This window comes from Molothrus aeneus, chromosome Z, assembly GCF_037042795.1.
Source record: "Molothrus aeneus isolate 106 chromosome Z, BPBGC_Maene_1.0, whole genome shotgun sequence".
In the NCBI taxonomy this organism is placed as follows: Eukaryota; Metazoa; Chordata; class Aves; order Passeriformes; family Icteridae; genus Molothrus; species Molothrus aeneus.
Window position 1 is genome coordinate 8,105,782 of NC_089680.1, and position 26,929 is coordinate 8,132,710.

At 50.9% G+C, this 26,929-nt stretch overlaps 1 protein-coding gene across 5 annotated transcripts in view; it reads left to right on the forward strand.

The window, feature by feature from the left end:
- Window positions 1–26,929, forward strand: part of CNTFR (ciliary neurotrophic factor receptor) — a 203,215-nt gene that overhangs the window by 92,110 nt on the left and 84,176 nt on the right. The gene's annotated exons all lie outside the window — the stretch shown is intronic.

Genomic DNA, 26,929 nt, shown 5'->3' on the forward strand with positions numbered 1-26,929 from the left:
GCCAGGTCATTCACAGGGCAGTGCAGTGCAGCTGGGGGCTGTGACAAGCCTGTCCTCACAGTGGGACTCCTGCACCAGCATCTGAGGATACCTGGCAGCCACGAGGGTCAGAGGTGCCCACAGTGTTAGAAATTTTGGATGCTCCTATGTGAGAGGTCCTGATGGTTGAACTCAATGAGATAAAAAGTCTTCTTTTCCAACCTTAACGGCTCTATGACTCTTGGTTTATGTGGCTCATTTCCCCCTGACTAGGAGGGAGTGGAAATGCGGAATGCTATTCCAGTTTCCCAGGGCAGCAGCACCACCCCCTGAGGATGAGCACCTGCATCCCTTCTGGTGTCAAGAAGACCTGCCCATATTTCCTCTGTGGTATTCTCCAGCTGCCTTTCCCTCCTGGACTCCATTTGCTCTCAGACTGTTCTGCAGAGCTCCGGCCCCTCATACCTGCTCTCCAGGTAAAGTGCCTATGGCAGCTCATCATGGATCTGATGAGAGCTGGCAGCTCATTGCACCCACTTGAAGGCAGCCTGGCAAAGGGAGGACCTACACCAGAGCACACTCTTTTAACATGCTTTTCAGCAAATTTGGTGTTGTCTTTTGAATCTTGGTTATTTATACAGAAGCACTGCTTGCTTGCTGGGTGCTTATGGGGTGGGCATGACCTCAGAGGGGGCCTACCACGTTTGGTCCCAGTAGTTGGAGCAATTTGCAGGTCGGTGAGTGGAATAGGAACTGGAAAGCCCAAAAATGGATCCAAATCATTTATCCTTCCTCTGTCCTCCTCTAGGCAGCTTTGTAGCTTGCTCAATATTCACCATGCAGCATGAACTGACTGTTCACAGCACTTAGTGTTGTAAGATTAGTCTTTTGGGGTTTTTCTTTGTTTTAAAAAAATCCTTTTTCAACCAAAAAAAGGGCAACTTTTGATGCATGTCATTCCTCCCTTCTTGCATATGTTCATTTTTGATTCAAGCACACTGTTAAAACCTTTCCTCCCTCGCAGAGCAAAATCCCCTGGAAAAGAGCAGAGTCTGCTTGTGTGCATTTATTTTTACTGGATCTTGAAATAATTTGTTACTTAAAAGGAGAGAGGGGGGAAAAAGGACTCTATTACTGATTGAGACCACTGAGCATTACTGTGATAGGAACAAAAATAATGAGGTAACAAGCAGCTCTAACCTCAGCTTAATTAGCAAATCGTTAAGATCAAGTGTGTGGAGAGGTAATGGCTCCGTGTCACTGTGCCTGGCACCACGTTCTTATGGGTGAACTGGGAGGTGTGGCAACCCAAGAAATGCATCACAATTTATTTCTTATTTGAGTGTTTATTCTTTAGCCCCAGTGTAACCTAAGTAATTTTTCCGGGGGAGACCTGCAATGCTCGTAGCAATTTTCAGGTAGGAATTGGAAGAAATGAATATTGTGAGAAAGGGCAGCATGTGACGAGGGAAGGTTTGCTCAGAAGTGCAGGCAGGCCCAGATCTGGATCCTCGGCTGCTGAGAGCAGTCAGGAAAATGGGAGATGACTGAAAGCTTTTAGTGCCAGAGCTATTTGTTGACGTCTGAAGCAGATCGCTTTCTGATCTCATCTCCCCTTGCGCTGGGCTTGGAACCAGAAGGAGAGGTAAATGGGTCAAGATTCCCAGGGGGGTGGTGAGAAGGGCCAAAAAACAGGCGTCCACAGGGGGAAAACAGTCGATTTGGCAGGTCTGGAGTTCATTGAGAAGTTATTGCTTTGGAAGGCACAGGAATATCTGTTGGGAGTCATAGAAGAGTTATTGGTGTTGGAAGTTATGATGTAGAATTATGGTGGAGGATATAGAGACCCTTATAGAAGCTCAGCAAACCTGTGAATCCATCTATCTAAGCACCCTCAATTCCCACTGAAATCCTCTTGGAACAATAATAATCATTTAACAAAGGAAATGGTTTTTGACCCAGACAACTAAATGCATTTCCGCTTAGTGCTTCCCAGCCCTCGCCTGATGCTCAGCCGTGTGTTGAGGTTGCCTGTTATTTTCCCAGACATCAAAGGCTTTGAAGGAAAAAAAAAATGCAACTGGGGAAAAATTTGCCATGAAAACCCACCCTGAAAAGAGCAGTCTGAAGAACAATTAGCCAGAGCTATGCAAACAGATTGCAAAGGAAAACATGACTGGGGAGGGAGGGTTCCCCTGGGAGGGGTGGTGCAGTGCCCTGCTGGTACAGGAGTGGTTAAGGAGGATGAGGGCATTGCAGTGACATTAATGTCTCCTTTAATTAGGTTTTGTAGGAGTGGGTAGTGGAGGGGGATCTACTCCAAAGGAGTGCTGTCAGGAGAGAATGGAGGAAACCTGGGGCTTTGCTCTGCCTTTGGAATGCCAGGTCCTATCTAATACATCAAAAGCCCAACAAGCACCATGCCCTGGATGGAAGCACTGATCTGCTGCTACCCTCTCTCCTTCAGCTGGGGAACTAAGGCTCTGAAGTGCTTTTTTTTATTGCCTTTCCTGTAAGGAAAGGAGGTGATGGTACCCACACATGGCTGCTGCTGCGTCTCTCTACCATGGACACCTACCTGCACCAGCTCTCCTTCTATGAAGCCCCTTTTGGGGGACGAATACTTAAAGCTAAATGATAAATTTTGCTTAATGAAAACTCGCTTTCTACCTGTAAACTGCAACATCTCTTCCTTGACAGTGGAGAGAAATAAATGCAGCTTTGTAGGTTCTGTCTGCAGAAGGTATCATGAGCATCTGGGAAGGACCTGAGTCCCCCTGCAATGCCAGTGCCATGGGGCCACATGCAAGCATTGAGTTCATTTTGCCACTGCAATCTCATTGCTTTATTTTGTGTTTATTTTGAACTAAAGAATGATTGTTCTGAGGAGGGATCAATAGCCCAGCTGAGTGTTCAAGTTATTAACTCACAAACAAACAGTGTCAGGGCTGATGGGAGGAGGAAGAATGTCAATTTTCTGTGCAAACGTTATTGCGAGGAGCCATCAAGGAGTGTTTTATTTAGCAAATCAGGGCTATAGGAAACTGCTATTCGCTTGCTGGGAGAATGGAGAGAGTTGAGGAATCAAATTATGTATCTGCTAAAGTGTCTCAGGAGGGTTAACCTTCAGGCTGAGAGTCAGCCTGAAGGGACCAGATGGGGAACGGTGTCATGTCAGAGGGATTCCTCTCTTTTCTTATCCATCTGCCCATCTATCTTTGCCCCCTCCAGTGAAAAAGCTCTCTGCTGAGTCTTTTCTCTCCCCTCCCCTCATTTTTGGGATGTTTGCCTTCACAGGCAAAGGACATGAACCTGTCCTGATTCTTTCCATAGGAGAAAAAGAGGAGCTGTCCTCTTCAAGCCATCCTCCATTGGAAGTGGGTGATAAAAAATGGGGAATCACCCACATAGCACCCTTAGGGCTGCCCACAGAGCAGAGTATGTTTCTTATCCTCCTTTGAATCCCCATCCTCCTCTTGCCTAGAAAGGTGTACCAGTGTTTTACACCCTTTCAGATCATTTTTGCCTTGTGCCCATGTTAAAGAGTGGCAGAGGGCTGGAGGGCCAGGCTGGCAGCTGGGGCTGTCCCAGCTCTTAGCAAATCCAACCATGCATTAAAATCTTCGGAGCCCCAGCCCTTTTCCCCTTTTATGTCCCGTGTCAGCAGTGACTCAGTATGTGAAATATATGACCAAGGTCAGAGTGTACGTGAAATCTCAGCTGCCACAGAGGAGGGGGCTTTGCAACACATAAAATGTAGCTGGTGTCTTGCCACATCGCATGCTTGCAATGCTCCATGCAATATGCTCCCTTGCCTGATGCTTAGGAAGTATACATGGGGGAAAAAAACCTCTATTTCATTGCCCTGCACTCAGGTTTGTCCTGCTGCTAAAACAGAGGGTGTGAGGTAGGATTTCTCTAATGTTTTGGTGTGGATCTCTCTTATGGTAGTTTTACAGCACAGGATGTGCTGATCCCTTATCCTGCAAGGGCATTACTATGACACTAAAGGGCACTGGGAGGGCTGCAGCAGGGAAACCTTGGGGCTGCCTGCTCAGTTTTAGTGTGTTCCCTGATGAGCTTCCAAACCCTGGTGTTACTGTGGGGCAGAGCACGTGACAGTGCCATCCCTCTGCCCTTTTCTGCAAGGCACGTTAGGTACTGATTGTCGGAAGGCAGTGCTCTGCTCTGGCCCAGGGTGGGTCCAAGGGGTAGGAGGGCTCATCTGCCCATCTAAATCCCCTCCCTTTGCACCACCACCAAGGTCACTGCTCTCCTTTCTGCTGGTAAAACCTTGCAGGGGGCAGGTCCTCAGCAAAAGAGAGCCTGATGTTTTCAGGGAGCATACAGCCACTCTGCCTTTACAAGCCCATAACAATAGGGTGGGAAAGAATCTTTCTATTGCCATACAGCCATCTGACATCTAAGAAAAAAATGTGCAATTGAGGCAAACATCTTTTGTTTGCTCAGCCCTGCATGATCCTGTTCTTGTGATGCCTCTGTTTCCATGATCCTGTGAGGGTCTGTGGCTATATTGGGTAAACCCCTGCCCACTGAAAGGGGTCTGCCTGCACTGGTGCCTCACAGCCTGGGAGCTTTATTTCCCCCAGAGAGCAGCCAGCCAGTTTTTGGGATTCACGAGTGTACAATTCTCATGCTTTCTAGGTGTGTAAGGCAGAGGGGCCTGGTGCTCCCCAACCCATTGTTCCTTTGCTTGCTGAATCACATCTCGCAGGCTAGATTTTTAGGTCCTGATGTTCTAGTTGCTGGAAGCAACAGATGTCATGCCAAACCCACTTGGCTGCACCATTGCTCCTTTACATAGCTCACGCGTGTGTACACCCCAGGCATGCTCCTGTGAGCATTGCAGTGTCTTACAGGCTGATGAAAAGCCTTTTCCTCAATTAGAGGTGGAAAAAATAGTGAGGGGTGGCATTGGGTTCACATCCAGTGAACTCCTCCCACTGCTGGTTTGCTGTGGAGCATTGTGCTGGGTTCCTGCGAGGAAGTGCACGAGGTGCCTTGCTGAGCAGCAGGCCTATCCCAGAAAGCAGTTGTCTGCAGTTTTGTGTTATATTTCTCACCCCAAAACACTCTTCCCTTCAAACACAATTTGGTAGTGACTTTCTGCTGTGCACATTAGGTCCTCATACACCAGCAGAGTTCAGGGTGGAGAGGGGTGGTGATTTGCAGGGTAGAACAAGTTGTGTGAGGAGGCAGAACAGCACAAGCCTTGCCCTTGGATGAAACAAGAAAATCTGGCCATAAAGTCCAATGTTTTATTCCACATACAGCAATTCCTTTGAAAAAAAAATAATAAAATGAATGAGCCCTTCATATTTTTGCAGAGCTCTGGTCACAATCAAATAGCTGGACTGGGAGAAGCATTAGAAAATGGGGGAACAATCTCATGTTAGTCCATTGGGAAAGTTAATAGACATTTTCCATCCCAAGTTTGTAGGATTCTGGGCTTTTTGCAATAGCTGTTTCACTTAAACCACAGCTCTGTGCATTGCCTTGCTCAAACTGACGGCTCCTTCCCCTCCAGTGGCCCCGCTTGTCTCATTAAAGCTCCCACCTTTCCGCTGCTCAACTGAAAATCAACAAAGGGAAATTTAGGCTGGATATCAGGAACAATTTCCTCAAGTTGACCGTGAAAACGCCTCCAGGGAGGAGCAGTGGAGGCTTTGTTGCTCTCAGTGTTTAATGGGTTTCCCATCTAGGTGTGGGAGGGAGAGCAACCTGTGCTCGGAGCCGTCCGGAGAACGCTGGGCATCCCTGGCTGTGGGCAATGGTCTTTCCCTTCTTTTGATCATTTCCCTAGGGAGAAGCAGAGCAGGTGTTGCTGATTCTCCTTCCTTGCTGCTCTCACCCCAATGCTTCAGGCATGTCAGTGCAGTGGATTTCCCCATTAATAAACCCTGAGATAACTCCCTGCCTGGGACAGCAACCGAGGCATATTCAACTTGAAACAGCATGTGCTCTCTAGCTGTCCAAAAACTGATTTCAGGTGAGAGTAACTCCACATGTGTGCTGGAAGAAGCAGGCGCCTTCCTTCAATGACTCACATTCTTTCAGCATCTCCTCCTTGGCCCTGTGTTTGCTGGAAGGGGGTTTCACACAGTTTTTCTGTCCCAGGTTGGCTTGGCTTGGCTCTTTCCCGTGTTGGTGTGAGCCTGTGGCTGCCCTGTTGGAGCTGAATCCTGGCATTACCACATTGCACCTTCTCTACAGCCTCTAAGAAGCAATCACTGGAGAGGGTCCCAAGGCATTCCCTTCCTAGGAAGGCTGGTTGTGGCATGTCACCGTGTTGGAATTTAATTTTGTGCTGGACTTTTTAACTAATTATTTTGATTGGAAATGCTATGTCTCGCGCTAATTCTCCGTGACCAAACAAAGGGGCAGGAAGGATTGAGGAGCTGGTATTTTACCCAGGTCAGTCAGCTCAAATGAAGAAAGCCATGTTTTTCTGAAGGGGATGCTTGAATTATCATGGAGGATGCTTTGGGGCAGAGGAGGCCTGGAAATGAGCAGGCATAGGCAGGGCTGCCATTTCTGGCTGGTGGTGCAGGCAGAAAGTGCTCACAGATGGGAGGTTCTGAATCAAAGTGAAGCAAACATCCTGAAGAGCTAAGCTGAGGGGTCAGCTTGCAACTCAGACAATATGAGAGATGGGAAGAAGAGGCGACAAGGAAGAAACAAAGCCCTAAGGGGAATTAAATCCTCACTCAGACTCCTGCAGCATGTTGGAGGACTTCTTGGAGATTAGTGGTAGAGAGGAACAGAAAACCTAAGCATCCTACAAGGATATTTGATATTACCTTGAATCACTTTCAGCCTGAAAGCCTGGTACATGGAAAAAGGCAAAGAAAGAGCTCATAGTTTAGCATCCCACCATATGGTTGATGTTGCAGGAGCTTTGAAAGAGGAGAAACCACATTTGGGGTGTGAGAGGGAGATCAGAGTTTTCGCTGTCCACGTTCCTCATGGCGCCATGTGGATATCTTTAGGCTACTTGTGAGCATTCCCCTTGCAGGGACCTTGTGAGCCCATACATATGATGGAGAGAGAAACCCCAGCACTTCTGGGGACCACCATTTCAGGGTGTTGGCAGGTAGTATCCCACAGTGATTTTTCTGGGTCACATGTCCTTCCTTTCCCACCCTCCCTCCACAGCTGGTGTTGAACAAATGCAGAGGAGGACATTTAATCCTTTCTTTGAATAATTTCATAACCTAAGGCCAAAGGCTATAGATGAGCATGGCCTGTGGGGGACACACAACAGTTGAAGGTTCTGGTCAGTGTGACAGGAGGTGGTGTCAGTGCAGCAGCCGCCAGGCTGTTTTAAAGCAGAACCCTCTCTAGATAGCTTTTAAAAATGTACGTGATATCTCACAAAAACATGGTCGAGGTGTGGATTCCAGCTGTGCACTTCAGAGATTTCCGATCTTTTGTTTCCCGTGCATGAACCCAACGCACTAATCTGCAATTTGGGTCTGTCTCTGCTCTTTGCTCCAGCCGGTGGAGCTGTGCCGGGAAGTGGGACGCCACGTGTGACCCGCAAGGGCTCGGCAGAGAGCAAGCCAGGAGCAGCGAGGGGGAAGGGGAGCAGGTTGGGCTTGATTTCTATGGCTCCATTTGCAGAGCACTCTCTTGCCGTGCAGGACACTTCTGGGAGATGGGGCATCTCCTTGGATGCTCTTCTGAAGGCTGCGGATCCTCGCAGTAACCTGCTGCCCTCACAGAAGAAGCACTGTGTCAGGGCTCTCCTGGCCTCTACCCACATCCCAGTTCTCTGAGAAGGCATTGCTTGGAGTCTTGCTTTTGGTGCAAAGAATTGCCCTGAAACTGCAGGCTTTGGGCAGCCTCCCATGAGGGTATAGTTGTCACTGATACAAGCACAAGCAGGCTCTGAGTAGGGGCAGAGCTATTTTCCTTATGCAGAGCCCATTTTCCTTGTGCATCACAGAGGACCAGCAGGACAGGGGTATATCTCCAGGCCTTTTCTCTATTAGCATTGTCCTTAGCCCCTCCAAGATGGGCCCTGGGTGTCTTTGCCCTCCTGTGCACAGGAGCTTCATGGGCACTTGCATGGCATCACTGGGTGAGACTCATGAAACAGGATGAAGACCTGCAGCCCACCACAGGGGGCAACACCAGCAGGATCCATGTCAAGCAGTCTGGAGCCAGGGTGTACCCAGGTAGCTGGGAACACAGGCCTCAAGAGTTTCTTTGGAAAAGGAAGTCACAGCCATGTAACACAGGCAGGGCTGTTCCTGTAGCATTCTGTGGCCAGGGAGCAATTCCCTTTGGGAAGCCCAGATGCAGCCCTGCAGCTTTTTCCTAAACCTTCTTAATTTTGTCACTGACTCCAGCAATGTGAGGGCTTCCCTTGTGCCACGAATGCTTGTTTTGCAATGGAAGTGAGATTTGTTTCCTGCAATGACGACACTTTGCCCTTCCAGAGCCAGCTGAATTCTTGCTAATCCTCCCTTCCCTCGATTCACACATTTTTTCTTCATTCTGCTCCTAGACCACGGCGCTTCGCTAAGCGTCGCAGTCAGCAGCAGGTAATTTAAGCACACATCTGCTTGCAATCTGGGAGGAAGGAGAGAGGCAGTTTGTCTTTGTTAGAGGCCTGGCGGTCATGGCTCTTTGCTTACCTGGTGGCACAAAGAATTTTCTGTGGCTCTGTGGGGGCCAGCTGGGACCAGGGGTCAGCTAGGATGGGGACACCATGCCTGGCGCTGATCCCTTGCCCAAGGGCGTCTTTGGGCATGTCCAGCCAGGGTTGATGTGCTGCATGACCCAACTTGAGTGCTGATATCTGCCACGTTTGGCTTCCTCATCTCTCTTCCCTTAGGACCCCTTCTTGTGACTGATGGGCTTTCAGCCTTCTCCAGTGAAGGCTCGCTGTCCTGCTGGCTGGTGGCACCCAGGTTTGAGAGACAGAGAAAGCCACAGGAGTCAGTACCCAGATCCATGCCCTTATTTCAGGAAAACTCTGAGGTTTTGGTCTCATCCCTATGGATGAGACAGGGAACAGTGAATTAATTCACAGGAGGAGGTTGGAGCTATTGCTGGGGGCGTGGGGGGATTAAATAGCACCAGCCTGTAGGAAACCAAGGCTTGTCTCCTTCCAGTGCTTCAGGGCAAACTTATTTCAGCAAATTCTCCATCCCCTATTGCTATACCCTCTCTTGGGTTTCCTCTCAATACACCAAGCTGCTCGGTTTATTTTTGGAGCTGCCCACTCCCCACTGGCAAAACAGACATGCCAGTGCATTTATGTGTCAGAAAGGCTGTAGGTCTGGAAATCAGGAGGTAACTGCTGATTTTCCTAAGGAAATGAGGACATGTCCCTAAGTTTTTCCAAGGAGCTGTAGGAGTGGAGCGCTGCTAAGATGCTATCATGGGATATTTGGGCTGTAGAAGGATGCTGCAACCCTGAAACACTCCTCATGCACCCGTGCAGCCCCCTCCTTCCCTGTTCCAGTCCCTGTGACTAGTTTTTAAATGCACTGATGTTTTTCTTCATGTTTTGCTAAGTTTAGACTGCTTGCCTTTTCTCTCGGTGTCCCAAAACAGCTGCTGAATGAAAGGCAATCTTTTTCTGATATTCAATACCATAAGAAGGAGTGATTTGAAAATGTGTTGATTCCTTGGACTGTGGGAAAAAGACCTGTACTGCTGGCAAAACTGGACTGAAAAGTAATGTGGGTTTTTTCAGGGTGGGTTTTTTTTTTCTTTTTTCAATAGGTTCATGGAAAAACAACTCATATTTCTTCATTGCTTTGAATTTTCCCTGGAGGATTCTAAGGGGCTGAAGTCTTGTATTTCTATACACTTGTTTGCAGAGACAGCAAAATACAGTGGATCCGCACAAAAGCCTCAGATTTGGCAGTATTGGAAAAAGGGGATCTGTGTAATGCCCTGAAGCATCATTCTTACAGCCCACAAAAGCCAGACATCCCAAGGGGAGCCCAATGCCAAAATTAGCTGAATTCCCAGCCACATCAGTGGGGTGAAGTGGCTGTCCAGCAGCCCGTGCCGGAGGAGCTGTGCTCCCTGGCCCTTGCTTTGACACAGATGTTTTGTGTCATGCTCGGGCCCACTGGCAGCAGTGCCGGAGCTTTCCACTCCCTGTGCCTTCAGGGCATCCGTGAGGGAATTGCTCCCACCATCAGGCTTTACCCCACTGGCTAAGTGTGGGGTGAGAGGCTGATACCCAGGCTTGATCCAGATGCTGCACTGCTGGCTGTGCGTGGGCTTTCCTCCACCCAGAGAGCAGCCTCACGTCCTCTAAAGATTGCGTGTTTGAGATATGTGTAATATTAGTCCACGTAAATCACATCAAGCCCAGAGTTTCCAGCACTGTTGGCTTGGGCTCTTGCAGACTGGCTTGCTGTCACTCAGCCACGGGCCGTCTAGGTTAGCTTAATGAGGAAGCCAGACTAAGATGAAATAATTAATGCAGCTGTAGAAGCCTTTGGGGAATTAGGGAGCTGGCCCAAATCTTCCTCCCCAGCCAAAGCACTCCAGGCCTTTGTGAAGGTTTGGAAATTCTCCATTTCCACTGGGTGCTGAAGGTGGGTCTGTGGTCCTTCCAACCCAGGATGGTCCCAGGAGCTCTCTGAATCAACTGCATAGGCATGGAGATCTGGACTGGCTTCAGGGCAGCAGATGGGCTGGGACTCTGAGCAGGGAGCATTGTGGGGAGTCACAGGTGTTTTGGGAGGGTGAAACTCCCATGAGAGGAGAGGAGAATGGTGCCAGGCTCTGTGGTTGGGACGCTCTGTGGTTGGGATGCTCGTGTTGGCTCCAAGAGTCGGGAGATGAGTGAGAGACCTCTCACTCAGGGCTTTCCCCGCTCCACCAGTGCAAATGGGCAGTGACAAGGGGAGGCACCCTCTCCCACTGTGGTCCTGCTGCTCAGCACGAGCCCAAATTAAAGAAGGTTTATTTAGTAAACCCATTCCAGGATAAAGCATTTGATTTATAGACACCCGATAGCGCTCCAAGGAGAACTTGTACAACTTTAACTGCATTTTCTCAGCATCACACCAGCCCAATAAAAGAGAGTTCATATGCGCTGCACAACTTCTCACTTCCAATATAAAAAAGGTTTTATGAGACTGGAAGTCTCACTGGCTCTGCGGGGCCGGGTGTATTGGCGGATACTCCACATGACAGACCCTTGATTCCTCTTTGAGTTGTCAGACTTCAGTAGCATTTACAGCTATTTAGCTATCAAATTTTATGTGCAGCTCTGAGAGAAATGTGTCTTTTAAATACTGCTCTGTCTCATAAACAGCAGTCTGTTAAACCATGTCAATGGTACAAGCAGTTTGTGGAGTCCTACAATGCAATCGCCTTCAGGTCCGCTCGTTACCTGAGCAGCAAAGTGCTGAACAACTCACAAAGTTAATTTCTCGAGCCAGTTGTCTTGGCTGGGAATCAGCTTGCCAAGCAAAACCTGTTAATAACCATGCTCCAGCAGCCCATATTCACGTCATGTTTTAGGTAGAGTCTCACTTGCTCTTTGCTCACTCAGACAAGGATCTGGTGTTAAGTCATCTGCACTACGGTTATGCCAAGAAGCCATCAGCAAGTTCACATCCCTGGATTTTTTCATCCCAAAACTTTGAAGCACAGGATCCTTTCCTTTCTAGAGAATGACCCTTTGGTCTTCTCTTTGGTCTTTCTCCTCAGAGAAGGAGCTGGAGGCAGAATATTTCCAAGGTGCTGTCCTTGACCTTGGCCATAACAGAATCCCTTCACTGCCCCTTCAAACTTCCCCCTAGGACATCCCTTTCCTGTTGCTTTTCCCCTCTGTGCTTTTCCTAGCCATGGTTCAGGGGAATTGTATGTACCACATTACATCTCCACTGTATTTATTCGGTGACCCAAGCTGAGCCTGCTTGTATGAGATGAGGAACAGAAGCTTTCTTGCCCTTTTGGCTGATAGTGCAATCACACCAGGTCCAGCACTGGGATATAATTTATGGACTCTAAGCAACAGGTCGGAGCCAAGCCAGACATGAGCTTTCAGACTCTTTTATTTCATTCTTTCCTTCTTCTTCTTCTTTTTTTTTCTTTTAAACTTATTATTTTAGCGTAAACTGGTAACTTTATGTGTGTGTTTTTGAGCTTGTGTCTCTTGGAAGGTGCAGACGGCGTGGAGAGCCCGGGCTTTGGGCGCCTCCACCCCAAGGCGTGGGGTAACGAGTGCTTGGATGCCTAATTGCTGCCGTGTGCTGCAGCCTGGGAGGTTTGCTCTCCCATCGCTGCCGTTTCCGTGTGTAATGAGCCGGGGGACGGCGAGGAAAAAAAATATATATATATATCTATGTGCGTGTGCAGCATGGTTATTTTCAAATACGAAATTGCACCTGCAAAAATAGAAGCCAGGAAAAGGACTGGCAGGCAGCTTGGATCTGGGAGGCGCCATGCGTGCGGAGCAGAGATGGAGACGGCGTCTCCGAGTTCCTTTCCCATGCTCGCGACGCCTGATAGTTTTAGCGGACATGGCTTTTCCTCCCGCTTGCATTTCAATTAATCATCTGCTTGTCAGCGCTCTTCTCCCCAGCTCCCCTCCCCGCCGAGTCCCGGGGAGCGCTGCGCACACATGCAAAGCACCTATGCACGCAGGCTGCGTGCTGACGGGCTTGGCCGCTCATTAATCACTCACGGGTGTCGTGCGAGGCGGTCCCCCCAGAAGGAAGTTTGGAAAGGGGACACACAGACATCTCCTTGGTCTCCACTTTATCAGTGGGGTTGAGCTGAGCACAGGATCTGGCCCTGACACACTGCGGTCCCGCGGTCTCTGTTCGTCTCCATGCTCTACGTCCCGCTCCAGGCAGAGAGCTCGTCAGATGTGTTCACCCAGATTTTGCCTCCCAGTATTTGAAACAAGCACCGAGCAGGTCCATCCCCCTCATAATTTGTGGGGGACTTCATCAAATTTAGTTTTTCTTGGCAGTGGCATGCTCATCTGTCCAACCAGCTTAAGAAATGGACTGAGGAAGCTCTAGTCCAGAATCCTGCCCCTGGCAGGATGAATACTGAGTGTGGACCAGTTTACTTTGCCTGTTTGGGTTTTGAAAACCTTCAGGCTTAGGTACTACAACCTGTCTGGGTTCAACTTCCAGCAGGTGACTGTCATGAGACTATGCCTTCCTTATGGCAAGCCTGAACCTCTCCTGTTGCAGCTCTTGCAGTTGATGCCTGTTGTCTCTCATCTTCCCACCATGGAGGAAACAGCCTGTCTCCATCACCTCAGTGATCTCTAGGTAGGTGTTGTCAGGTTGCTGTTCAATCCTTCCAAAACCATCACTTTTACAGGCTGTGCAAGCCCTGTTTTGTCAACCTGTCCTCATCCCCAGCCTCATCACCACCCTTCATGGACTTACTGGAGGTCAGCATTGCCAATCTTATACCAGAGCCCCAAAACTGGGCACAGTGCTCCAGATGTGGTTTAAGGACTTTTTTTTCCATTTATTTTTTTTTCCATAGTGAATCTTACAGGCCTGCCTAGGCATACACTTGGCATCAAATTTCCCCTTTCCCATTGGGAAAGCTTGCCAAAATATATGAAAATTAATAAAGTCTGTGTGTGTGTGTGTGTGCATGCTAGTGCGCACACTTATTTAGGCATGATTCCTCTTTTGAACATTCAGTAGATTTTTTTTTTATTAATACTTTTCACAAGTGTCTCTAAGAACTACAGTTTGAGCCCTGCACAAAGCTCTGCTCAGAGGCTCCTCTGCAACCCCAGCAGGAGCTGTGCCCTTTTCCCGAGCTGTCTTTGACTTTGCTTCCACAGACACTGTGGGATCAGATGGTTTCTTTTCCTTTCCTCTCCCCTTGCCCAGGGTTTCTCCTAATTAGTGCTCTGAGGTTTATCTGCCAGGTGGAAGCTTTTTTTGGGGCCAGTCAGAATTGCTCCAACATGGCTGGTACACTCTGTGCTGGGAGGTGCTGTAGCTGTAGAGAGCAGATTGTGAGGAATGAGGGATGCAGCCAGAGCTGGAGAAAGAGACCACAAATGCCTTAGGAAAGGTTAAAGAAGGTTGGGGTCCAGGTAGGCTGTAGAGCAGGAGACAGAGGTAGGGGCTTACAGAAAGAGGGGGACTCAAGGGGAGCAAGGGAGCATTTGCTGGAGGTGAGCATCCCAGTGAGAGCATGCAAAGATGCTCAGGGTGAGCTTAGCTCCTTCCAGAAGAGCTCATTGACATCTTGCAGAAAAGCCAATGCTGCTGAGAGAGCAGCTGAGGGTGAAGGAGGGGAGCCAGCAGCACTGGGGGGAGATGAGGGACCAAACAAGCCATGGCAGTCATCCCCTTGGTGGGTCAGGCTCAGCTCTGTGGCCACAGCGAGTATTTTCAGCCTTCCTTAGCTTTGCAGAAGGGCATTAGCTAACAGATATGCCCAGTGGCAAGTCCAGGATGAGCCAGCTCCACATTCCTGGAGTGGAGAGCTGGGACGTGAATTGAAACCTTTTGCTGTGCCAGGGATGTAGAAGCCAGGCTCCCACTCTCCATCCAGGCAGCATCAGAATGGGCTCAAGCAACCAGAAAGCAGCAAAACCAGGGGCAGAAATCTGTTTCCCCACATTTGCTGCTCATCTGTGGCTCTACCCTGTGGTGAGCTCAGCGAGCTGATGAGTACGAGCAGACCTGACCCTGGCTCAGTTTTTCCTTTGTTCTGCCATTGACAAATATTCGGGGATTGAAGTGAAATACTGTGCTTTTCTCTTCCAAAGGAAAAAAAAAAAAAACCACCACCACAAAAAACCCAGAAACCAACCAAAAAAAAAAAAAACCAGAAGGGAAGGAGCCCCTTTTGCATACTGCACCAGAGAACCCTCGTCATCCTGTAGCAGGAGGCCAGCACACACATGAATATTCCTGTGCAATATGCACAAGTGATGAGCCCCATATGCAGGCCTTGGGAGAAATTAAATGTTTTCTACGGCATTTTCCAAAAAGCCTTTCTATCAAAGTGCTTGGTCAGGAGCCAAAAACGCCCCAGCTTTCGTGGCCCCAGCTGGTTGACACTTTTTTTATTATTTTATTTTTAAATGCTGATGAATATTTTCTAATTAAAAAACAAGCCCTCCCCTAAACTGAGCCTTGCTCCAGTGGATGGAGTGGAGCCAGAGACTGGGAGGGGGCTGGAGCCCACTGGGGATTCCATGGCTGCTCTTGGCTGATGGATTTCTCTTCCTTCGGTGCTGGAGCTTGCAGGAAGGGTCCTCAGACAAAAGGCATACGTGGTTCACATCTGCCCTGCCATGCCTGGTGGAAGGCAGCCTGCCAGGCAGGGGTGGCACCCTGGTTCCTGCCTGCTGCCTGGCCCCCAGGAGAAGGGAGGAATGAGGGCAGGCTCCAGACAGAAGATTTGAAGCACACCAGCCTCCTGGTGGGGGAGATCACTGGGGTGCAGCTAGGCAAGGGGATTTCCAAGTCAAATTTGGCACTGCAAGGGCAGTCCTTCATATACTGCCCACAAAGGTGAGAATGAGCAAAGCCATGGTATAATTTTAGGGATGGAAGAGATTTTAGGGGTGGTTGCTGAGGAGAGGTAGATGCATAAGATGAGACTTGATGCTGGCACTTGTCTTGAGCACAGGATCAAAAAGTCCTGATAGTTTTAAGGCATGTGAATGGGGTGCAGATTTGGAGAGCGGCTATCAGGGGCAGAAAAGGGAGATCAGCACTGGTTCTGTGACCTGGAAGGAAAGGAGAGCCCAGAGTCCAGTGAGAACCTGGATGGTGGGGCAGGGTGATTGTGCAGGGAGTGTGGGGCCAAGCAAGAGAAGTTATCAAGCACTCCCCTGCTTACTCCTGGAATCTGGCAGCATGACCACCTCCAGACTCACAGCTCCTATAACTGCCCTAATGAATGAAGACCTGGTAAATGAAGACCTGGATCTGTGCTCCTTGGCTGTGAGTCTTCATGGCAGATCACAGAGGCCACTGCATTCATGTTTAATGTTTGGCTTTGAGGGCTTACTAGTGGAAAATGTGTCTTGCTGCAGGAATAATGGCAGCAGCTGCCCTCATCTCCAGCCTCCTTTGTGACAGCCACATGGCTTGAGAGTGGGAGTTCACAGGGCAAAGCTCAGGGGATGGAGAAAATGCTTCTGGGGTCTTGCAAGGTGGAATTCTCCTAGCTGAGTTTTTTTCCTCCTATATAGCCAAGTTGGCTTCTGACTCCTTTCATGCAGGTCGTTGGGTAGGAAGGTAATGGCATGTCCATCTTGGATCCTGTATCCAACAAAGAATAGGAAAGAAGAAAATAAAGAAGGGAACTGAGCAGTTTGACATCACTAAATCAGTTCTGGGGCTTGGTACCAGTGAATGCATCTTCCCTCCCTTACAGGGCTGAAAACAAATTGGATTTTAGTCCAACCTCTTCTTTATTGAGTATTCATTTAATTCTGCTGGCTTTGTATGGCAAAGGCAAAGTCTTCCTCGAAGAGTGCATCTTCTTGGCTTCGTTTTTTGGAAAGAGGCTGAGACTCAAATACAGTCTCACACCATGCCTCACCTGCCAGAGGCAGCACACAGCAATGCTGGGCTTGCCAGAGCCATGCTTGGTAGAAATCCTCATTTCCAAAAGGGTGTTTTGTTTTCCCCATCACCACCGAGCACACCACACCATCCCAGCCCGAGTCTCAGTGGACAATCACTCAATCCTCCTCTCTGCCCCGTGGGAGCTGCTTCCCTGATGTCAGGCAGGGAATACCTCTAACAAACATGTTAATTTAAGAGCTGTTAAAACCCAGGGGCAGCGGGAGGTCACAGTCGGCACAAACAGATGGTGTTTTGTCCTTGATAATTAAACTTTCCTGTAGTTTTGGGTGAGATACTTTCTTGACTTTTATTTCAGCACAGCTGCCTTCAGCCAGCTCCTTTTCTCCCTCCTCATCCTCTGCTTGCCCTCGTCAAACACTGCCTGTGAGGCCTGGGGCAGGATCCCAGGGAGATCGAGGATGCCCAGGGGTTTGCAGAGGGGTCCTCAGCAGCCCCTTGGTCTCGCCCCACATGCTCTGCTGGCTCCAGGCTCTGGCAGTCAGAGTCCCTCAAAGAGGCAGCAATTGGAGGCTAGGAGAGGAGTGCCAGCCTGGGGTTTTGGGGTACCCCCAGCCTGTTTCAGCAATGCTGCTTCTGCCTCTCGTGGCTGCTTTTCCCCTTCCACCAGCTGCATCCAGCCAATGCTAAGTTGAGAGGGGGCAAGGGAGCAGGGGCCAGGGAGGTCCTGCTGCAAACTGAGGCAGCAGTGGTGCCAAGGCAGCTGCTGTCATGTGGTGGAGCTTGGCTATGGCTAGGGCCATTTCAGAGCAAAAAGAGGACATTTTCTACCCCCTGCTATCCCAGGAGGGTGTTTTCAAGGAGAAGAGGGCAGGCACGTCACCCCAGTGCCACTGCCAGCCTGGGCTGAGTTCTGGGGCAGACCCCTGCGCCTACTGAAGAGGCTGCTGGCAGCAGAAAGCCCCTTCCAGCATCACTGGAGCCAGCATGGGCTGCTTTCACCCAAGGGTGGGATTAGCTCCTGCCTGCAAGGCTGCCCTTGTCACTTGTCATCAGGGCATTATGGAGAATCCACATGCCTCAGTTTCCCCCTTCAGTCGCCCACTTCAAAAGCTGGGTGCTGCTGTGACATACGGACACAGACCCCAGAAGGCTGCTCAGGACATGCTGGGCACCTCTGGAACCACATGGGGTAAGAGTGGTGATGGAACTGGGTGAAGCAATGACCTACAAACCCCATCTGTGTGCAGGGTGGGCTGAGTTCCCCTCCTGTCTTCTTTTTCCTGCCCAGGTTTTGAGCAGTATTCTTGCATGAGAAGGAAGGCAGGGGGCAGCCCATATGCAGGTGGAGGACAAATGTCCTCATTGTCCCATCTGTCCTGTCTCCCTGCAGCGGCCTGTGATGCCTCAGCAGCCTGTGGGACAGCGACCCCAGGAAAGTTGGTGGTCTGAAGGCTTTAGAGGCAGTGGGGACACAGCACCTCCTGTGGAACCTGGACAGGGAAGGACAGCAAGCAGGGACCAGTGGGGAGCACACAGTCCCCAGCATCCTGAGCCCCTGTCCACCTCCAGCAGCGCTTGATGCTCTCTTTGGGCCTTGGAAGCTGCCTGGCTCCTGCCTACCCCATCCTCCTGCCAGCTTGTACTGCAGGCATGGAGGAGAGATGAAGCAAAGCAACACAAGCCATAGTCACCATCCCTGGAGGTATTTAAAAGACATGTAAATATGGCACTTAGGAACAGGGTATAGTGGTGGACTTGGCAGTGTTAGGTTTACAGTTGGACTCTTGATGAGGCTTTTGTCCAACCTAAATGATTGATTTTATGATTTTGTGTTCCTGAGGCATCTCTGGGGAGGCAGCATTAGAGTCATTGGAATGTCTTCCTCTGTGCCAACAGCTTAGAAAAAAAAAGAAAGCCCAAGCAAAAAGCCAAGCTAAAATTAAAATGCCCAAGAAGCTCTGTACAACAGGGTGTTTCATCAGTTACTCTTCTAGTACTGCTAAGCCAATATCTTCTTCCCTCCTTGGACAAGACATCTACCAAGATCTCTTCCAGTGCTCCTCAGTCCAATCTGCTCGTGTCCCTGAGCCCCTGCAACACAACTTCAGGCTGTCATCCTCCTCCAGCTCTCTCTCAGCACGTTGGCAAAAAGCAAGCCTGTCCTGCTGCTTGAGCAGCAATGCTGTGGCCTCAGTCCTTGGATACCTCTATTGATTCAGGAATGAGCTGTAGCTGTCCTGGCTTGGGGACATCACCACTAGGAGGTTTACTGGGGCCAAGCAAGCATGGTCCTGCCTGTGCTGGAGGAAAGGGGTCCTGCAGGGTGCCAGCAGACTGTTTGGGGTTGCAGCTGGCAGTTTTGCCCTGCTTGCCCCTGTGTTTCCACAGCAGTGCTGTGCTCTTCACCTCACATAACCCCAGTGCCAGCAAGCTCAGACACAGTGCCCACACTGTGTCCAGCCCCTTGCCTGGGTGTTGCAGAGAACAGCCCTCCAGAGGAGCAAGACTGGGCTAGTAAGATATGCAGCCTTTGTGTTTCAATCAAAATAATGTTTCTGTGTCTGCAGGTGCTATTGAGAGGGATGCTAAAGCTGCTGTGGCCAGACATGCCCCAAAATCTCTCCTAGCAGTGACCACAGGAAACAGCAGGCTCCTCTGTGCCATGTCTGCTGTGTCATGGGCATCCAGCTGATAGAAGAAGTCTGTCTGGACAAGCCCTGCCTGTCATCCCTTTCCTCTTTCTTTTGCTCAGGATGGCACATGACTATGCCACAATCCAGATTTTAATATTAGGCTGCTTTTCTCTGCCCTGCAGCTTTGGATCTGAAGGGATGTTGGGTATTTCATAAAGCAGCCTCACTACAGAGTCTCCCCAAGGCAGAAAACAGGGTTGTGAACAAAATCCTTGGGGGACTGAAGGGCAATGCAGCCCCGCAGACAAAAATAAGAAATGTTGTCAGCACTTGCCTGGAAAGCACAAACTGAACCTGGTGTGAGACAGCAGGACCTTCCTAAAGTATTTGGGGTGGTTTGCTCAGTGTATGGGAGTTTGGTTTTGATTTTCTGGGGTTGCTTTGGTTTTGTTCTGCATCATTCATTTTCTGCTTTTGTGGGTGGAGGCTGGGAATCAAAGTGCCAAAAATCAGCATAACACCAAGAGCTCCATCCCACAGTAACCACAGCCTGGAGACTCAGAGCAAGCAGGAATTGCTCCCAAATATGCCCATCTTAGGTGATTTCTCCAGCTTCCAGAGAGGAGCACTGGGAGGCACCTGAACCACCAGCATCTCCCATCTCCACTCTCTCTCCCTTCTCTGTCTGATCCCTTCTGTCTGTCCCTGACATGGCACCATCTATGGAAAAAGCACTGCTCAGGACCTCATTTGAACAGAGGCTCCAGATAAAAAGCATTGTTTCTGGCTGCTCTTTAATGGAAGCAAAGATCCTATTGATTCCTGCAATCTCTCTCTGCAGGGAGCCAGGAAATGCTCAGTGCAGAGGAAAGCTGAGTAAAAAGAGAGGGAAAATTTCATTTTCCATTGTTGGTCCGAGCTTTCCTGCATCTCAAAGGCTGCCTGGGTGGGGCTGTGGGCTGCGGAGGGGTCGGGCTGGGGTATGGCAGCTCGGCTGAACTTCCTGCCCAGGTGGCACTGGTGTCTCTGAGGAATAGTCCTGGGACAGTGTTGCTCCCCTGCCATGGAGATTCAAGCCCCTGCTGCCCTGCTGTGCCTCCTCACAGTGCTGGTGTTGAAGGTGTGTGATGCTCATTAGAATGCTGTTCCTTGTGCTGGCTTTTATCACTGCTGGAGCAGACAGCTGGCCTTGGAGTGCTGCCCTCCACGTGAGGAAAAATTGGTAGGCATGGTGGGAGTTTGAGGACAGGTATGGGCTGTGAGAAACATCCCCCAGAAGGCTCCAGGCGGGAACGGGGAATGGGCACCAGCAGGAGCTGCCTGTGCAGCAGCACTGCCCCACAATGGATGTGGCACCAGGGGCAGGCTCACTGGAGAGGTGCCCAGTGATTGTACCTGTTCCCATGCTCTCCTGACGTGGTGCTCCTGCCTGTCCTGGGGCCATGGAGGGATCATAGCACCCCAGTGTGTCCCAGGGGTGGACTGCACTGTCCTGATGCTTTTGGGCACCAGTTTGAAGAGCTGCAAGATGTGAGGTGAGAGCCCTACCTTGCTCCTGGAGCAGGAGTCCCCCAGCCCCTGGAGCTGCAGGGTGACAACCTCACTCCTGGGACTCTCAGGAGTCTGCTGGTCTTTCTACAGCTCCCTGCCCCAGTGGCAGCATGTCACCATGATCCACAGAAGCAAGAAATTACCTGGGAGCCAGCTTGCCAGTCTGGGGGATTCTCAAACAGCCTGAGTCTTTTCATGGGTTGTTCCTCCCTAGACCATCCCAGCTATGCCTGGAGCTCCTAATCTCTGCATCACCCTCTGAAAAGGAACTCTGATTTAATCTGGGCTGATGCTCCCTCCCAAAGAGCTGCTTTCTTCAGCCCCATGGATATGGGGAGCAGCTTTGGTCATTGCTTTTCACATTGACACACCTTGCCAGTGGCATCCAGGGAAGATGGAGCAACCTTCAGCAGGGATGTTGGAACCAAGAGCTCTGCAAGTCCACAGCTGCCTTTGGGGGCACACCTTCAACCCAAGCAGCTGGGAAGCTTTGTGAGAACCACCCTTCCACCATTTGCCCATCTCCTAGACCATGAGGGCACCCCCTGCACTGCCATCCAGGGGTCCAGCAGTGCTCACTGGATGGCAGAGGCAGGGTGATGAAGGAGCTCTGCTGTGGGGTGCTCCTTCCTCCAGGGTATCCTCCTCCTTGGGGTCTTTTCTTCATTACCAGAAAGGGAGGAGGTGGAGGGAGGAAAGTCACAGTCCACGAGAGCCAAGAGTGAATTTATTTCATCTGGCCCCAGTCATCCCTGTGGCACTCATGGTCCAGTGGGGCAGTACTAATTGCTCTATTGACAGTGGGGGTTTAAATTAGATTTAAGAAAGCCTTTCAAGCAGTGGGGATTCTGTCTCTGCTGATAAGGCTTTCTGATAGCACATATGAAGGAGATGATAAAGTCCCTCTTTTCTCTCTTCCTCGTAGGCAGCAAAGAGGAGTTTAGTGCTGACAGGGCACTGTAAGGCCCGAAGGCTTTAGGACTGTTAGCAAGTGTCTGATATTAAGTGACAACTATTTTTTCGTCTCCTTCCCTCGCCTTGCTGCCAGGGATGATCTGAAAGGAGGAGACAGCACTCAGTGCTGTCGGGTGCCCAAGCAGAGCTGCCCGCACATGGTGCAACACCTGGGAACCTGGGGCTGGAAGGTGTCCTGCACACTTTGGTGCTTCACTGCTCATAGCAGCACCACACCCTGTCCCTGGGGAGGGATGGCATGCCACAGGAGGCACCCTGGATCCCCAGGACTGGGAGAAGCTGTGCATCTCTGGCCTAGGCTCAGGAGTTGAGAGTGACTTTGGTAAGGGTGTTGTTTCTCCTTCAGTAACGCTGGGCCCAGGAGGTGCCTGCTGAGAGTGCAGAGGCACTGTGATGCCTACAGCTGGCATCCGCTCTACAGGCACAGTACCACACCTCAGCAAGAGGCAGATTGTGACCTGGCCTGCAGGACAGGTGTGCTGCAGTGCCTGCAGTCAGCATCTGCGCTCCAGGTGTTGGGTACCACTCACAGCCAGCCCCTGTGGTGCAGGTGTGCAGTACCACCTACACTCGGCAGCTGCAGTACAGGTGGTACCTGAGCACCTGCTGCTGGTGTCTGCAGTACAGGGGAACTGTAGCAGCTACAGCCTGTGTCTGCAGCACAGGTGTCCATCCACAGCCCAGGTGTGCAGCACAGGTGTCCGTGCACAGCCCAGGTGTGCAGCACAGGTGTCCATCCACAGCCCAGATGTGCAGCACAGGTGTCCATCCACAGCCCAGATGTGCAGCACAGGTGTCCATCCACAGTCCAGGTGTGCAGCACAGGTGTCCATGCACAGTCCAGGTGTGCAGCACAGGTGTCCATGCACAGCCCAGGCGTGCAGCACAGGTGTCCATCCACAGCCCAGATGTGCAGCACAGGTGTCCATCCACAGCCTGTGTCTGCAGCACAGGTGTCTGTGCACAGCCCAGGTGAGCAGCACAGGTGTTCATCCCCAGCCCAGGTGTGCAGCATAGGTGTCCATCCACAGCCCAGATGTGCAGCACAGGTGTCCATGCACAGCCCAGGTGTGCAGCACAGGTGTCCATCCACAGCCCAGATGTGCAGCACAGGTGTCCATGCACAGTCCAGGTGTGCAGCACAGGTGTCCATGCACAGCCTGTTTCTGCAGCACAGGTGTTCATCCCCAGCCCAGATGTGCAGCACAGGTGTCCATCCACAGCCCAGATGTGCAGCACAGGTGTCTGTGCACAGCCCAGGTGTGCAGCACAGGTGTTCATCCCCAGTCCAAGTGTGCAGCACAGGTGTCCATGCACAGCCCAGATGTGCAGCACAGGTGTTCATCCCCAGCCCAGGTGTGCAGCAGAGGTGTCCATGCACAGCCCAGGTGTGCAGCACAGGCGTCCATCCACAGCCCAGGTGTGCAGCACAGGTGTCCATGCACAGCCCAGGTGTGCAGCACAGGTGTTCATCCCCAGTCCAGGTGTGCAGCACAGGTGTCTGTGCACAGTCCAGGTGTGCAGCACAGGTGTCCATGCACAGCCCAGGTGTGCAGCACAGGTGTTCATCCCCAGCCCAGGTGTGCAGCACAGGTGTCCATCCACAGCCTAGATGTGCAGCACAGGTGTCCGTGCACAGTCCAGGTGTGCAGCACAGGTGTCCATGCAGAGCCCAGGTGTGCAGCAGAGGTTCTAGCACAGCATCGACAGTCGCTGTGGGCAGTGCAGTCACACAGCGGTGCCTGCCTGCAGGACAGGTGCTACAAAGCTCCTTTGGAAGGCTCAGGGCAAAGCTGGAGGGGAAGGAAATGACTAAACAGAGTTTGTTTTCCACCAGTTCACCACTTCAGAGCCAGACCTCATAACAGCTCCTGGTGGTGAGTTGTCTGATGGAAGACTTTGTCATGGAAACACTAGGTTTTGAAACTGCCACTTTTCTTCTGAGGTAGCCACACACTTCTAGAATGAGGGGTTTATTTATTTATCATTGCTGAGAGCAGCCTGTGGAAGGTGAGAGTTGTGGTGGGTGACTGGGGTGCAGCCCACATCCCTCACCAGCCCTGCCCTGGAGCTGCTGTTTCCAGGTGCCAGTTGGTACTCCATTGCTAAAGCTTTGGAGATTATCTTAAGGGAGAGCTGGAAAGGATCCATCCCCTTGCCTACTCAAAAGAGGACACTGGGACTGTTCAGCAGAAAGTGCTTTTTGCCTGGATTCACTGGAATCCCTTGCTGGAATCCCTTTCACTCCTGCTGTACCCTGCCTGGGACTGTCCTCACCCCATCACACCACAACAGCTAATGCCACATTGCTGTGCCCCTTCAGTCCTGATCCAGCTCAGGGAACACAGGCCTGGAAACCTTTGGTTTCGACTGAGAGCTGCTGGAGGGGACCTTATCCATGTCTGTGTTGAGTTGCCTTCTGCTAAGAGTGACAATGACTGATGCCCTCACTATTCTTGGTATCGAGGACAAGGCAGGGAAAGATCAACGCTTTGCTCTCTCCCCAAGCAGGAGGCTGGGGACAGGGAGGACGGCTCCAGAGCTGCTGGTCCACCACTTCATATGTTCCCTCTCCCCCTTTCTTCCTCCCCAGGCTCCTCTTTCCTCTCTACCTCCAAGAAATTATTCATTACTGGGCAAAATTTACCTTTTGCACAGAAGATTGAGTTTCACACTGCGGGCTTTGCTGTGTAATAAATGTGGTTCCCCTCCATCACCTATAAACTGCTCCCTGCTGCCATGGGGACATAGCTCAGGACTCTGCACACCTGGTCAGCTGCTGCTCACTGGCCTGTGCACCCGAATGCCAGGGTGCTGGCTTTTACTAGAGAAACAGATAAGCAAGCAAATACAGCAACAGAAATTTGCATTGGAAACATCTGCAGAAATTGCAAAGGCTTTTTTATGTGCTTGGGGGAAAAAAAATCAACATGGCTTTGGGCAAAACAGTCAAACAAAGCAAATACTGCATGGAAAATTGCAATTCAAGTGAGAAGAAGTTGGTTTTCTGGCTAGATTTTTGTCCTAAAATAGCTTCTCTCCTCCCTGGTCACAGGGCTAATCTCTAAGAAGAAATGAGGTTTTCCAGGGTGAAAGCAGCCAAATGGTGAATTCTCTGTGCTGTCACTGGAAGCCTCTGCCTGTGTCCTGGCCATGCCACAGAGTCCTCAGGGATCTTATCTGGGTTCCTCTGCTCTCTCTTACTCCACCTGTATCCCTTGAGACCATCAGTGCTTTGGGACAAGAACCATTCCCTGCTACATAACTCTGTTTTGATGCTGGCCTAGGTGCATGGGCAGGAGCAACAGTAATTATTTTAAGAGCTGATGAGACAAGGGAGGAGCAGCAGGGGGTGGGCAGCAGGTGGCTTTGTTCCTTGGCAGGGCCGGGTGATGCTGCTGATGATATTTGCACTGAGCCAAGCTGAAGGGTGCATCAAGGAGATCTCACACTTTCCAAAGAGCAGGCTGGTTGCTGGGGGGTCCTGTCCCACCTCCTGTCATTGCCATTGTCCCCAGAAATGGGGTGGCTGCACTAGCTGGAGATATCTGGGCTGTGGTGAAGGGAGGCCATGGCCCCTGGTTCCTTGCCTGCTGCAAGTCCTGGTGCCACCCATCAGCCCCCAGGGCTGTAGAAAAGGAATATTCAGTGGAAAGTAAATTTGAGTGTAAATAGGGGGAGTTGGTTCCTGGGTTGCAGGTGGTTTCCCAGCTGCTCAGGGTCCCACATGCCAGCAGTGCCCCAAGATGTGGCATTGCCACCTGCCTCAGGTTCCAGCTGTCACCCACTCCCTGAGGTGCCTCTTGTGATGGCAGCTGGAGCACAGGTGGGGTGGCAGTCAGGGAGCCATGCTGTGGGCACAGAGAGGACACATGGAAAAGGCAGTGGAGAGCAGGCATGAGAGAAGCAGGGGGGAAGAAGAAGAGTGAGTGATAAGGAGACTGTAATTAGCACTTGGCGCTCCTCGCCTAGAGCTGTCAGAGGAAGGTCACCTTCATTATCTCTGTTTCACAGATGGGGAAACTGAGGCACGGGGAAGGCAGTTAGAGTGATTTGCTCAAGGTGACCTGTGAGGGCTGTCAGCAGGGTCTGGGTCTTGCCTGTCCATGCTCTGCAGCACCAGCACAGTGGGAATGGCTCTTGCTGCCAGCCCTTGGAGCCCAAACTCAGCACTGAAAGATCAGTATTAAAGGACATGGATCCCTTCTCTACCCATCTCCAGGCTCATCCTCTTCAGACCCACTGTCTCCCCCAGCATCCCTGCCCCTAAGAGACATTTGAGATCAGGCTGGTTCAGCTGCACCCCAAAATCTGCTCGTGCAATCCCACCCAGCTGCTCTTGCCTTCCCTCCAACCCTGCAAAGGCTCCCTGTGAGCCCGAGGCCATCTGGGCTCCTAGTCCTGTTGGGTAATGGAATATGTTTTGCTGGATATTTTTCTCTCGCCAATGGAGCTCCCCCTTTATTTAGGTTAAAATGGATGCCATCTGGCTAATGAGCCCATACTCATGTTCTAGATTAAAAGGCAATCCTGTGCACGGCACTGGAGATTAGAGAGGCTTAAATGGTTTTGAAGGTGCAATTTGCTTTTCATGCATGGTGCAATTTACTTCCTGGTGGGTGGGCCTGCATCCCCATGGCTGTCCCCAGCAGCTCCATCCTGGCTCTGGTCTCCTCTACCAGCCCTGGCTGCAAGAAAATGAGAGCTTGAGCATCTCCAGCCTGGCAGGGCCGTGCAGGGTAACCTTGTAGCTGTTGCTGCCATTTGCCCACTCCTGGAGGGGCTTTTTGGTGCAGGCAGGATGTCTTTATCACCTGCTTTCTTAGCTGTCACCCTCTCCACACCTCCCTGCACCACAGCATCCCCTGGGACAAGGCACAGCTCACCAGGACAGAGTAGCCTCTGCCCCTCTCCCAGCCCAGAGAAATGGGGGACAAGTGTAGCCCATAAAGATATTGATGGCAGATGGCTGAGGTTGAGGTCTCTGCTGTGATCAACATCTTGCACATCCTGCAGCATCAACTGTGAACTACCTGGGTGTGCTCCCATCTCCTCAAAACCCCTCAGCAACCCATTTGCAGGCAGCGTTGGCTCCTGGGATGATGCTGCATCTGCCAAGAGAGCCCCACCAGGGACTGGATTTCCTAAGGAAAACGTTGAAAATGAGACAGGGAAGATGGAGCATTTGTGCAAGGCATGTCATCACCTCCAGGCACCTCCCACAGAAAGTGCCACAGGCTATGGAGTGAT